Genomic DNA, 14,257 nt, shown 5'->3' with positions numbered 1-14,257 from the left:
TGGATGGGTGGATGGATGGGTGGATGGATGGGTGAGTGAGTGAGTGAGTGAGTGAGTGGATGGATGGGTGGATGGGTGAGTGAGTGAGTGAGTGAGTGAGTGAGTGAGTGGATGGATGGGTGAGTGAGTGAGTGAGTGAGTGAGTGAGTGAGTGAGTGGATGGATGGGTGAGTGAGTGGATGGATGGATGGATGGATGGGTGAGTGAGTGGATGGATGGATGGGTGAGTGAGTGAGTGGGTGGGTGGATGGATGGGTGAGTGGGTGGGTGTGTGGATGGATGGATGGATGGGTGAGTGAGTGAGTGGATGGGTGAGTGAGTGGGTGAGTGGATGGGTGGGTGAGTGGGTGGGTGTGTGGATGGATGGATGGGTGAGTGAGTGAGTGGATGGATGGGTGAGTGAGTGAGTGAGTGGATGGATGGATGGGTAAGTGAGTGGATGGATGGGTGAGTGAGTGGGTGGGTGTGTGGATGGATGGGTGAGTGGATGGATGGGTGAGTGGGTGGGTGTGTGGATGGATGGGTGAGTGAGTGGATGGATGGGTGAGTGGATGGGTGAGTGAGTGAGTGAGTGAGTGGATGGATGAGTGAGTGGATGGATGGGTGAGTGGGTGGGTGTGTGGATGGATGAGTGAGTGGGTGGGTGTGTGGATGGATGGGTGAGTGGATGGATGGGTGAGTGGATGGATGGGTGAGTGGGTGGGTGTGTGGATGGATGGGTGAGTGGATGGATGGGTGAGTGGGTGGGTGTGTGGATGGATGGGTGAGTGAGTGGATGGATGGGTGAGTGGATGGGTGAGTGAGTGAGTGGATGGATGGATGGGTAAGTGAGTGGATGGATGGGTGAGTGAGTGGGTGGGTGGGTGTGTGGATGGATGGGTGAGTGGATGGATGGGTGAGTGGGTGGGTGTGTGGATGGATGGGTGAGTGGATGGGTGAGTGAGTGAGTGAGTGAGTGGATGGATGGGTGAGTGAGTGAGTGGATGGATGAGTGAGTGGATGGATGGGTGAGTGGGTGGGTGTGTGGATGGATGAGTGAGTGGGTGGGTGTGTGGATGGATGGGTGAGTGGATGGATGGGTGAGTGGGTGGGTGTGTGGATGGATGGGTGAGTGAGTGGATGGATGGGTGAGTGGATGGGTGAGTGAGTGAGTGGATGGATGGGTGAGTGAGTGAGTGGATGGATGAGTGAGTGGATGGATGGGTGAGTGAGTGGATGGATGGGTGAGTGGATGGGTGAGTGAGTGAGTGGATGGATGGGTGAGTGAGTGAGTGGATGGATGGGTGAGTGGATGGGTGAGTGAGTGAGTGGATGGATGGGTGAGTGAGTGAGTGGATGGATGAGTGAGTGGATGGATGGGTGAGTGGGTGGGTGTGTGGATGGATGGGTGAGTGAGTGAGTGGATGGATGGGTGGGTGAGTGGATGAATGGGTGGGTGGGTGAGTGAGTGAGTGGATAGATGGATGGATGGATGGGTGAGTGAGTGGATGGATGGATGGGTGGGTGAGTGAGTGAGTGAGTGAGTGAGTGAGTGAGTGGATGGATGGGTGGGTGGGTGGATGGGTCAGTGGATGGATGGATGGATGGGTCAGTGGATGGGTGGGTGGATGGATGGATGGGTGGGTGGGTGGGTGGATGAGTGGATGGATGGGTCCCAGTATCAAGATAGCGACATGCCAAAAATATGGAACCACAAGCCAGTTTCAGTGCCCACATAGAAGCAGACAGACAATGTGGAACTACAAGTCCCAGCAGTTTCAGAGTTTAGATAGCAGATCGCAGCCAATATGGAACCACGAGTAGTAATATCCAGATACCAACACACAGTCAAAGTGGAACTACAAGTCCCAGCCGTCCCAGTGTTCAGATAGCAGTACACAAACAATGTGGAACTACATCTCCCAGCGGTCCCAGTGTCCAGACAGCAGAACGCAGCCCATGAGGAACCACAACTCCCAGCAGTCCCAGCCCCCAGATAGCAGCATGCCGCCATATAAACACTACACGTCCCAGCGTCCACACAGAAGCATGCAGCCAATACACATAGGGGGGAGTAATATCCCTGCGCCTCCACTAGATGTCACCCTCACAGAGGTCATGACCTGGGCACTGGTAGGGTAGGGGGCCCTTTGGTTGCCATCCATCCTGGGAATGGGATCATGTCTGTACAATGTCATGGAGCTACAAGTCCCAGCAATCCCAGTGTCCAGATAGCAGCCAATCCTTGTAGAGGAGTGCAGGATGGATTAGTAATCTCTGTGGCAATACCCTTAGGCCCTCACTAGAGGTCACCCTGAAGGAGGTCCTGTCCTGGGCATGGGTAGGGTAGGGAGGCCTTTAGGTGGCAGCCACCCCTGGGTACTTGGGAACGGGATGACGTCTGTGCGATGTCAGTGTGCAGCCAATAAGTGTGGGGAAGTGCAGGATAGACTAGTAAGCAGTTCCCATAGTAATACACCTTGGCCTCTCCCGGATGGAATCCTCAAGAAGATAAAGTTCTGGGCACTGGTAGGGTAGGAAACCCTTTAGTTGCCAACTACCCCCCATGCAGAGGCGGCTCTAGGCTTCGTGAGGCCTTTAACCACTTAAGCCCCGGACCAATATGCTGCCTAAAGACCCAAGGTGTTTTTACAGTTTGGGACTGCGTCGCTTTAACAGACAATTGCGCGGTCGTGCGACGTGGCTCCCAAACAAAATTTGGCGTCCTTTTTTCCCCCACAAATAGAGCTTTCTTTTGGTGGTATTTGATCACATCTGCGGTTTTTAGTTTTTGCGCTATAAACAACAAAACTAGAGCGACAATTTTGAAAAAAATGCAATATTTTTTACTTTTTGCTATAATAAATATCCCCCAAAAACATATATAATTATTTTTTTTTCCCTCAGTTTAGGCCGATACGTATTCTTCTACATATTTTTGGTAAAAAAAATCGCAATAATCGTTTATCGGTTGGTTTGCGCAAAATGTATAGCGTTTACAAAATAGGGGATAGTTTTATTGCATTTTTATTTTTTTACTACTAATAACGGCGATCAGCGATTTTTTTCGTGACTGCGACATTATGGCGGACACTTCGGACAATTTTGACACATTTTTGGGACCATTGTCATTTTCACAGCAAAAAATGCATTTAAATTGCATTGTTTATTGTGAAAATGACAGTTGCAGTTTGGGAGTTAACCACAGGGGGCGCTGTAGGAGTTAGGGTTCACCTAGTGTGTGTTTACAACTGTAGGGGGGTGTGGCTGTAGGTCTGACGTCATCGATCGTGTCTCCCTATAAAAGGGATCACTCGATCAATGCGCCACCACAGTGAAGCACGGGGAAGCCGTGTTTACATACGACTCTCCCCGTTCTTCAGCTCCGGGGAGCGATCGCGACGGGGCGGCTATAAACGAATAGCCGCGCCATCGTCCCGGATCTCTCCCCGAGGCTTACCGACCGCCGCATGTACTGGGGGGGTCCCGATCGGACCCCCGACCCGCGTCAAGCAGAGCACGTACAGGTACGCCAATGTGCCTGTCCGTGCCATTCTGCTGACGTATATGTACATGAGGAGGTCGGGAAGTGGTTAAGCAAAACTTAGACACGGGGCCCCCGCTCATGCCCACAATGGGTAAAAAAAATGAAAGCTAATAAAAATGGCTGCAGAAAGATGCACGGATCTAGCACACGGTGATTGAGCAGAGGCAAACTAGGCGGCCGCGAGGCCCCATGTGAGTGCGAGGCCTTAGGCGACCGTCCTAATTTGCCTAATTAAAGAAGCCGCCTCTGCCCCCCGTGTATTTGGGATTGGGATCATGTCTGTGTGTAGTGCCCAGCAGGGTTCAGGCATAAAAACTTGGGTTGGATATTGTGTGTGTCGGGATTGGCTGTTGGGTCGGTAGATGGTCCCTTGGGATGGGACACTATTCTGAGGGTCAAGAACTCTGCTTTAGAAGGATGTAGTCAGTGGGACATCGCATGTGGACGTTCCTCCTAGTCAGGGGCGTAGGTACAGGGGTCACCAATGCGACCTAACCCCATGCTCCAAGGGGCCCGTTTGTTTGTTTTTATTAAAGGACCCAGAGGTCCCCAGGGGCCCGGATGGCAACCCCCTCCCCCCCCCTTTTTTTTATAATTTTTTTTAATATATATATATATATAATTGTTTTTCTTTTAATTAAAGGACCCAGGGGCCCAGAGGTCCCCAGGGGCCCAGATGGCAACCCCCCCTTTTTTTTATAATTTTTTTTAAATATATATTTATATATATATATATTTTTTTTCTTTTAATTAAAGGGCCCAGAGGTCCCCAGGGGCCCAGATGGCAACCCCCCCTTTTTTTTATAATTTTTTTTAAATATATATTTATATATATATATATATTTTTTCTTTTAATTAAAGGGCCCAGAGGTCTCCAGGGGCCCGGATGGCAACCCCCCCTTTTTTTTATAACTTTTTTAATATATATATATATATATATATTTTTTTTTTCTTTTAATTAAAGGACCCAGGGGTCTCTAGGGGCCCGGAGGTCCCCTGGGCCCTGGATGGCAACCCCCCTTTTTTATTTATTTTTAGAAGGCAACCCACCAACTCGTGGCACTACCACCCGCCGCAATTCGTGGCAGCCCCCCGGCTTCTCAATTTGAGGCGGCAGCACCCCCCCCCCCCCGTTCTCTGCTCCAGGGGGCCCATGCCTGAAGCTGTGTAAGGGGCCCCATAATTCCTGATGTCGCCCCCCCCCCCCTGTACTCCTGGATAAGAGGGGTGGCGGCATGTAGAGGAACCGATCCCTCCATACAGAGCCACTGAATGCCCATTTCTCTTCCTCTCGCCGACATTCAGGGGCAGCAGGAGAGAAATGGAGGGCATCAGTTCCTTCACAAGCCTCTTCCACCAACTCCCTATCCCTTTCTATGCTGTCTCGGGCCCCTGTGTGCTTCCCTGCCCCTCACAGGGCTGCCAGGTTTCCCCCTCCCACCGGGTGCTGGGGGGAGGGATCTGTCAGGATGGAGGGCAGAGAAGGGGCCAGTAAATGTGTCAAATAATAAAAAAAAATGGTAAAAGAACATAATAAATAATTAAATGGTAAAAGAAAATAATACTAAATTAAATAGTAAAAGAAAATAATAAATAAATAAAATGGTAAAAGAAAATAATAAATAAATAAAATGGTAAAAGAAAATAAATAATTAAATGGTAAAAGAAAATAATATAAAATTAAATGGTAAAAGAAAATAATAAAAAATTAAATAGTAAAAGAAAATAATAAATAAATAAAATGGTAAAAGATAATAATATAAAATTAAATGGTAAAAGAAAACAATAAAAAATTAAATAGTAAAAGAAAATAATAAATAAATAAAATGGTAAAAGATAATAATATAAAATTAAATGGTAAAAGAAAACAATAAAAAATTAAATAGTAAAAGAAAATAATAAATAAATAAAATGGTAAAAGAAAATAATAAAAAAATAAATAGTAAAAGAAAATAATAAATAAATAAAATGGTAAAAGAAAATAATATAAAATTAAATGGTAAAAGAAAATAATAAATAAATAAAATGGTAAAAGAAAATAATAAAAATAAAATAATAAAAAAAAAAATGATAAAAGAAAAAAAATAGTAAGAATAAATAAAAATAATAATAAAAAATAAAAACAAAAATAAAAAAAAACTACTGACACCAGTGGTGGAACTACCGGGGTCCGAAAGGTCGCGCTGGGCTTGTGGGGGGGGGGACACCAAGACGTCAGGAAGGTGGCTCGCTGCAGGACTGTAATAAAGGTTCCCATGATGGGAGTAAAGGGGAAGTGGGAAGGGCCCCGGTTGGGGGCCAGGGGGGTCCTTCATGGTTTCTCGCACTGGGCCCTTGATGGTTCTAGATACGCCTCTCCTAGGGAAAGAAGGACTTCTCCCTGATGGGAATTTGGACTCTGGAGGAATGCGGGGACTGGGTGCAGGTCTCGATTCCTACTGCTCCCATCTAGACATTGCTGGATTTATAGACTTTCCTAAGCTTTACCAAGCTGTGTGCCACCATACATGCCATGGTCCTCCTTGTATTGATTTATCAGTAAAGAAAAGTCTCTCTCATTTGTGTGGACTGAGTTTATTTTCTTCTCTCCTGGGCATAGATCTTTGCAGGGAAGAGCAGGGCAGCGTTGCCCTGTTGCCATTTTTGCACACGAGAGGATTGTGTCCTGCTCTTGCACCCACTTGGAGACCGCCATCCATAGGCGTGTGCCAGGTGTGCCTGGGCACACCCTAATCACCCTGTGTGGCACAGATTCCCCCTGTTTAAACCCCTGATATTTTACCAAAATTCCCTTACAGGGCTCCTAAAACAAATAGTAAAATATATATATATATATTTTTAATTAATAAAAACTACTGACACTGATCAGAGGGAAGAATGTTCCTTACATTGGTGATCAGAGGGAAGAATGTTCCTTACATTGGTGATCAGTGGGAAGAATGTCCCTTACATTGGTGATCAGTGAGAAGAATGTTCCTTACATTGGTGATCAGTGGGAAGAATGTCCCTTACATTGGTGATCAGTGGGAAGAATGTCCCTTACATTGGTGATCAGTGGGAAGAATGTCCCTTACATTGGTGATCAGTGGGAAGAATGTTCCTTACATTGGTGATCAGTGAGAAGAATGCCCCTTACATTGGTGATCAGTGGGAAGAATGCCCCTTACATTGGTGATCAGTGAGAAGAATGCCCCTTACATTGGTGATCAGTGGGAAGAATGTCCCTTACATTGGTGATCAGTGGGAAGAATGTTCCTTACATTGGTGATCAGTGGGAAGAATGTCCCTTACATTGGTGATCAGTGAGAAGAATGCCCCTTACATTGGTGATCAGTGAGAAGAATGTTCCTTACATTGGTGATCAGTGGGAAGAATGTCCCTTACATTGGTGATCAGTGAGAAGAATGTTCCTTACATTGGTGATCAGTGAGAAGAATGTCCCTTACATTGGTGATCGGTGGGAAGAATGTCCCTTACATTGGTGATCAGTGAGAAGAATGTTCCTTACATTGGTGATCAGTGGGAAGAATGTTCCTTACATTGGTGATCAGTGGGAAGAATGTTCCTTACATTGGTGATCAGTGGGAAGAATGTCCCTTACATTGGTGATCAGTGGGAAGAATGTCCCTTACATTGGTGATCAGTGAGAAGAATGTCCCTTACATTGGTGATCAGTGGGAAGAATGTTCCTTACATTGGTGATCAGTGAGAAGAATGTTCCTTACATTGGTGATCAGTGGGAAGAATGTTCCTTACATTGGTGATCAGTGAGAAGAATGTTCCTTACATTGGTGATCAGTGGGAAGAATGTCCCTTACATTGGTGATCAGTGAGAAGAATGTCCCTTACATTGGTGATCAGTGAGGAGAATGTTCCTTACATTAGTGATCAGTGGGAAGAATTTCCCTTACATTGGTGATCAGTGGGAAGAATTTCCCTTACATTGGTGATCAGTGAGAAGAATGTCCCTTACATTGGTGATCAGTGAGAAGAATGTTCCTTACATTGGTGATCAGTGGGAAGAATGTTCCTTACATTGGTGATCAGTGAGGAGAATGTTCCTTACATTGGTGATCAGTGAGAAGAATGTTCCTTACATTAGTGATCAGTGGGAAGAATGTTCCTTACATTGGTGATCAGTGGGAAGAATGTTCCTTACATTGGTGATCAGTGGGAAGAATTTCCCTTACATTAGTGATCAGTGGGAAGAATTTCCCTTACATTGGTGATCAGTGAGAAGAATTTCCCTTACATTGGTCATCAGTGGGAAGAATTTCCCTTACATTGGTGATCAGTGGGAAGAATTTCCCTTACATTGGTGATCAGTGAGAAGAATGTCCCTTACATTGGTGATCAGTGAGAAGAATGTCCCTTACATTGGTGATCAGTGAGAAGAATGTCCCTTACATTGGTGATCAGTGGGAAGAATGTCCCTTACATTGGTGATCAGTGAGAAGAATGTCCCTTACATTGGTGATCAGTGAGAAGAATGTTCCTTACATTGGTGATCAGTGAGAAGAATGTCCCTTACATTGGTGATCAGTGGGAAGAATGTCCCTTACATTGGTGATCAGTGAGAAGAATGTTCCTTACATTGGTGATCAGTGAGAAGAATGTTCCTTACATTGGTGATCAGTGGGAAGAATGTCCCTTACATTGGTGATCAGTGAGAAGAATGTCCCTTACATTGGTGATCAGTGAGAAGAATGTTCCTTACATTGGTGATCAGTGAGAAGAATGTTCCTTACATTGGTGATCAGTGGGAAGAATGTTCCTTACATTGGTGATCAGTGAGAAGAATGTTCCTTACATTGGTGATCAGTGGGAAGAATGTTCCTTACATTGGTGATCAGTGGGAAGAATGTTCCTTACATTGGTGATCAGTGAGAAGAATGTCCCTTACATTGGTGGTCAGGAGATGATGGAAAATTATGATGGGAACAATATTGGCAGAAGGGGCTCTGTGGTTGGGGGAACTTCCAATAATTTCTTAATGAATAGCAGACAGCATGGTTATTAATCAGATTTATTATTATATGTATATCTCTCTTATATGTAGCATTCAGTTTATTACATTGTCATGCAGCATTGTTACATTGTAATGCAGCATTGTTACATTGTAATGCAGCATTGTGATTACCAGGAAGGAGCTCATTCCTCTGTATATGTGATATGTAAGGCTTCCTATGGACAGAAATACAAAACATTCAGCTCTATCGGACTATTCATTAGTGGTCCTTGCCCATCATATTAGTGATACCTGTCTGATCTATGCACTCCACATATGGCAGTTGTAAGTTTTACAAGATTATTAATGTGGGGCAGTATAGGAAAACCCACAGCAGCCCTATCTAGATCAGAGCTGAGTCCTCTGTCCTACGCCACTCGAAAGCCTAAAAAGATTCCTCAACTTATTTATTTTTTTTGCCCTGTAGATGCTTAAAAAATGCTGAATCAGGTAGATAAGTGTGAGGGGCAGTAGAGGGAACCCACAGAAGCCCCACCTTTAACAGTTACTCTGGTCATAGCTGTGATTGCTGTCCTAGGACTAGGACCACCAATTTGACACCTGAAAAAAGATCCCTCAACTCCCCTCTCTTTGCCTGGTAGATGCTTAGAAAATTGCTGCTAGGGGAACTAAAGGGAACCCACAGCAGCCCTACCTAGAATCGGACTAGTACCACCACTAGGACACCTGAAAAAAATCCTCAGTTGCTTCCTTTTTGCTTAGAAAATTGCTAAATGTCTGTTAGATGCTAGGGGAAGTAAAGGGAACCCATAGCAGTCCCACCTAGACGGTTGCCTTGGTCATAGCTGTGATTGCTGTCCTAGGACTAAGACCACCACTAGGACACCTGAAATAGGTTCATCAGCTCCTCTTTCTATGCCTGGTAGAAGCTTACACAATTGCTGTAATGGGAGGTAAAGGGAACCCACAGCTGCTTCCTTTTAGCCTGGTAGATGGTTAGAAAATTGCTAAATTCCTGATAAATGCTAGCCAAAGTAAAGGGAACCCACAGCAGCCCCACCTAGACTGTTGCCTTGGTCATAGCTGTCCTAGGACTAGGACCACCACTAGGACACCTGGAAAAGATTCCTCAACTCTTTTTTCTTTACCTGGTAGATGCTTAGAACATTGCTAAATGTCTGTTAATTGCTAGGAAAAGTAAAGGGAACTCACAGCAGCCCCACCTAGACTGCTGCCTTGGTCATAGCTGTCATTGCTGTCCTAGGACTAGGACCACCACTAGGACACCTGGAAAAGATTCCTCAACTCTTTTTTCTTTACCTGGTAGATGCTTAGAAAATTGCTAAATGTCTGTTAATTGCTAGAAAAAGTAAAGGGAACCCACAGCAGCCCCACCTAGACTGTTGCCTTGGTCATAACTGTGATTGCTGTCCTAGGACTAGGACCACCACTAGGACACCTGGAAAAGATTCCTCAACTCTTTTTTCTTTACCTGGTAGATGCTTAGAACATTTCCAAAAAAGGTCTGTTAATTACTAGGAGAAGTAAAGGGAACCCACAGCAGCCCCACCTAGAATGTTGCCTTGGTCAGGTCATAGCTGTGATTGCTGTCCTAGGACTAAGACCACCACTAGGACACCTGAAAAAAGGTTCCTCAGCTCCTCTGTCTTTGCCTGGTAGATGCTTAGAACATTTCTGCTATGGGAGGTAAAGGGAACCCACAGCAGCCCCACTTAGATTGCTGACATGGTCACTGCTGTGATTGCTGTCCTAGGACTAGGACCACCACTAGGACACCTGAAAACAAATCCTCAGCTGCTTCCTTTTTGCCTGGTAGATGCTTAGAAAATTGTTAAATGTCTGTTAAATGCTAGGGGAAGTAAAGGGAACCCACAGCATCCCCACCTAGACTGTTGCCTTGGTAATAACTGTGATTGCTGTCCTAGGACTAGGACCACCACTAGGACACCTGAAAAAGATTCCTCAACTCTTTTTTCTTTACCTGGTAGATGCTTCGAAAATTTCAAAAAAGGTCTGTAAATTGCTAGGGGAAGTAAAGGGAACCCACAGCAGCCCCACCTAGAATGTTGCCTTGGTCAGGTCATAGCTGTGATTGCTGTCCTAGGACTAAGACCACCACTAGGACACCTGAAAAAGGTTCCTCAGCTCCTCTGTATTTGCCTGGTCGATGCTTAGAACATTTCTGCTATGGGAGTTAAAGGGAACCCACAGCAGCCCCACCTAGACTGTTGCCTTGGTCACTGCTGTGATTGCTGTCCTAGGACTAGGACCACCACTAGGAAACCTGAAAAGAAAAATCCTCACCTGCTTCCTTTTTGCCTGGTAGATGCTTAGAAAATTGTTAAATGTCTGTTAAATGCTAGGGGAAGTAAAGGGAACCCACAGCAGCCCCACCTAGACTGTTGCCTTGGTCATAACTGTGATTGCTGTCCTAGGACTGGGACAACCACAAGGACACCTGAAAAAGATCCCTCAACTCTTTTTTCTTTACCTGGTAGATGCTTAGAAAATTGCTGCTAGGGGAAGTAAAAGGAACCCAGAGCAACCCATAGATGCTTAGAAAATTTCTGCTATGGGAGGCAAAGGGAACCCACAGCCACTTAGATTGCTGACTTGGTCACTGCTGTGATTGCTGTCTATAGTATGTCTATGTGACGGAGGCCTTCGAAAACTGCTGAATGCCCGGCACATGCTATAGGCATCCGATAACCCATAAAAAATGCCCATCTGTACAACGTCTTTCACAGATCATGGAGGACAATCACATGCAGGAACTGCAACAAAATCGGTAGGATGTCAACATTTTATAATCACGTCAAAGAAGATCAGAATTCAGTAACTTTTAATCAGTATTGTTTTTTATTATTGAGTAAATGCAATCAAGTCTCACTGGATCCTAAATGATTCCCCAGATTATCATTGGGTACTTCATCATATTATTGTGGGTTTGATTTATATCATTTTATACATTGTGCTTGCTGAAGTAAAACGTTGGCCGAGCCTGGCGTGAGCCTGTGCCGTCCCCAGGACCAGCACATTCTTTCATTGGCTGCCCTGCCGCTGTGTTTAGCCACTGAGAGTGAAGAGAAATACTTCTGGGTACGGGTTGAAGGATCGATTCTCCAGAGGAACGCAATGAGAACATGGAACGGGAACGAGACCAAATTTTTAGGTATTTTATGTAAATGCTGAATCAAATTTTTCCACTCACATTTTGTTTTGGTGACTACTGTACAATTTTGTTTTTCCGATCCCATCATAGTAGTCACCGGGACAAACAGTAAAAAAATATTTCCAGTGGGGACACAGACAGCAATAAAACCTGACAGAGGATCTAACCCCCTCTCACCTCCGTATCGAAACTAAAAGAACGTTTTGGCTTTTGGATAAACAAATATATATAGAAAGAAAAAGGGGGAGGTTTACCAAAATCTTCGAATTTCCGAATTTTTGAATGTCAGAATTTTCATATTTTCGAATTTTCGTATTTCCGAATATTTTCGATTTTCAAATTTTGAAATTTCGAATTTTTGAATCTCGGATTTTCGGAAATTTTAGATTTTCACATTTTTTAATTTTCGAATTTCCGAAATTCCGGATTTCCGAAATTCCAAAATTCCGAATTTCCGAAATTCGTAAATTTGAAAATTAAAAAATTAAAAAATTTTAACATTTGAAAATTGGAAAATTCGAGATTCGAAAATTCGAAAATTCGAAAATCTAAAATGTTGTTTTCATTTCATTCGTTTTTTTGCTTTTTCGGAAATTCGGGAAATTCAAAAGATTTGTATTTTTCGTTTTATTTGTTTTTTGCTTTTTCGGAAATTCGGAATTCCGAATTTTCGAATTTCCGAATTCCGAATTTTCGAATTTCCGAATTCCGAATTTTCGAATTTCCCAAAGTTCCGAAAAAAAGCAAAAAAAAAAAACGAATGAAACAAAAATACAGATTTTTCGGCAGTGCACATGTCTAATTACAAAATAATAAAATGTAACATTTTATTGGTATACAGTGGAACCTCGGATTACGAGCATAATCCGTTCCAGGAGAATGCTCGTAATCCAAAGTACTCACATATCAAAGCGAATTTTCCCATTGAAGTCAATGGAAACGAAAATAATTTGTTCCTCACTGACTTCAATGGGATGCAATACCGAATGCGGTCAGAGGTAGGGGGGCGCCAGAGAGCGACGAAAACGGGCGAATAGCCCCGAGGACACTTTGGCTCATTTCCTGCGCCCCCATATCTCAGGCCAAATGAGGTACTGCAGGCCAATGTTCGGCTTTTCTCGGCTCCTGTGCCCCCGTACCTCAGGCCAAATGAGATACTGCAGGCCAATGTTCGGCTTTTCTTATCTCCTGCGCTCCCGCACCTCAGGCCAAATGAGGTACTGCAGGCCAATGTTCAGCTTTTCTCAGCTCCTGCGCCCCCATAACTCAGGCCAAATGAGGTACTGCAGGCCTATTTTCGGCTCTGCTCGGCTTCTGCGCCCCCGTACCCCAACGGGCGAAAAGGCCCGAGGACACTTCGGGTCATTTCCTGCGCCCCCATACCTCAGGCCAAATAAGGTACTGCAGGCCAATGTTTGGCTTTTCTCGGCTCCTGCGCCCCCGTACCTCAGGTCAAATGAGATACTGCAGGCCAATGTTCGGCTTTTCTCGGCTCCTGCGCCCCCGTACCTCAGGCCAAATGAGATACTGCAGGCCAATGTTCGGCTTTTCTTGTCTCCTGCGCTCCCGCACCTTAGGCCAAATGAGGTACTGCAGGCCTATTTTTGGCTCTGTTCGGCTTCTGCGCCCCCGTACCCCAGGCCAAATGAGGTACTGCAGGCCAATTTAGCTTGAATTCTACTCGTCTTGCGAGTCAACACTCGCAAACCGAGTCAGAATTAAAAAAAAAAAGTTGCTCGCAAATCAAAACGCTCTCAAACCAAGTTACTCTTAAACCGAGGTTCCACTGTACATGATTAAAATCTGTTAAAAAGTACATAACCTCGATACATTTTGTTTAAAGTCAAAGCGTTATCATGTTAGTATTCCCAACAAGTTTCGCCTGTCACAGCTTCTTCAGGGGATATTGGTGACCACTATTAGTGCGTAGACCAAAATAGATGATAATCAATTAGCACCTTGTCCAAAGAAAATACAGATAAGTGGAACATTGGGGGTATGGTGTGACCGAAGGAGACACAGAAAGACCAAGATGTGTATTAAGATAAAACAAACGCAAGGGGGCGCCTAATATCTGAGGCTAGGACAGATAGCAGATAGTCAAAGACTGGACCGTAGATGGAGTAAGGTATGGTATTGACCTCTGGACTCAGCATAGGATGGACCGACAGCAGCACCCTCCTGGCTCGAGCCACTTATCTGTTTTTCTTTGGACAAGTTAATGTAGAAAAATATCCGGCAGCTCCAATCTGTAAGAAATATTTATTGGCACATATAGGAAAACAAAAGAGCAGACGCGTTTCGACTGAAGAGCCTTGGTCACTGCATTTCTTTGGACAAGGTTCTAATTGATTATTTTCTATTTTGGTTTACACACTAATAGGTAGATTCAGTAAGAGTTAGGCCGACTTATCAGTAGATAAGCCGGCCTAACTCAGAATCTACTCCGACGTATGTTTAAGTGTATGCTCAAACAGAGATACGCTTAAACATATCTAAGATACGACGGCTTGCGCCGTCCTATCTTAGATTGCAATTTTTCGGATGGCCGCTAGGTGGCGCTTCCATT

This window comes from Rana temporaria, chromosome 5 (genome assembly GCF_905171775.1).
Source record: "Rana temporaria chromosome 5, aRanTem1.1, whole genome shotgun sequence".
In the NCBI taxonomy this organism is placed as follows: domain Eukaryota; kingdom Metazoa; phylum Chordata; class Amphibia; order Anura; family Ranidae; genus Rana; species Rana temporaria.
Note: the sequence above shows the minus strand (reverse complement) of the source record.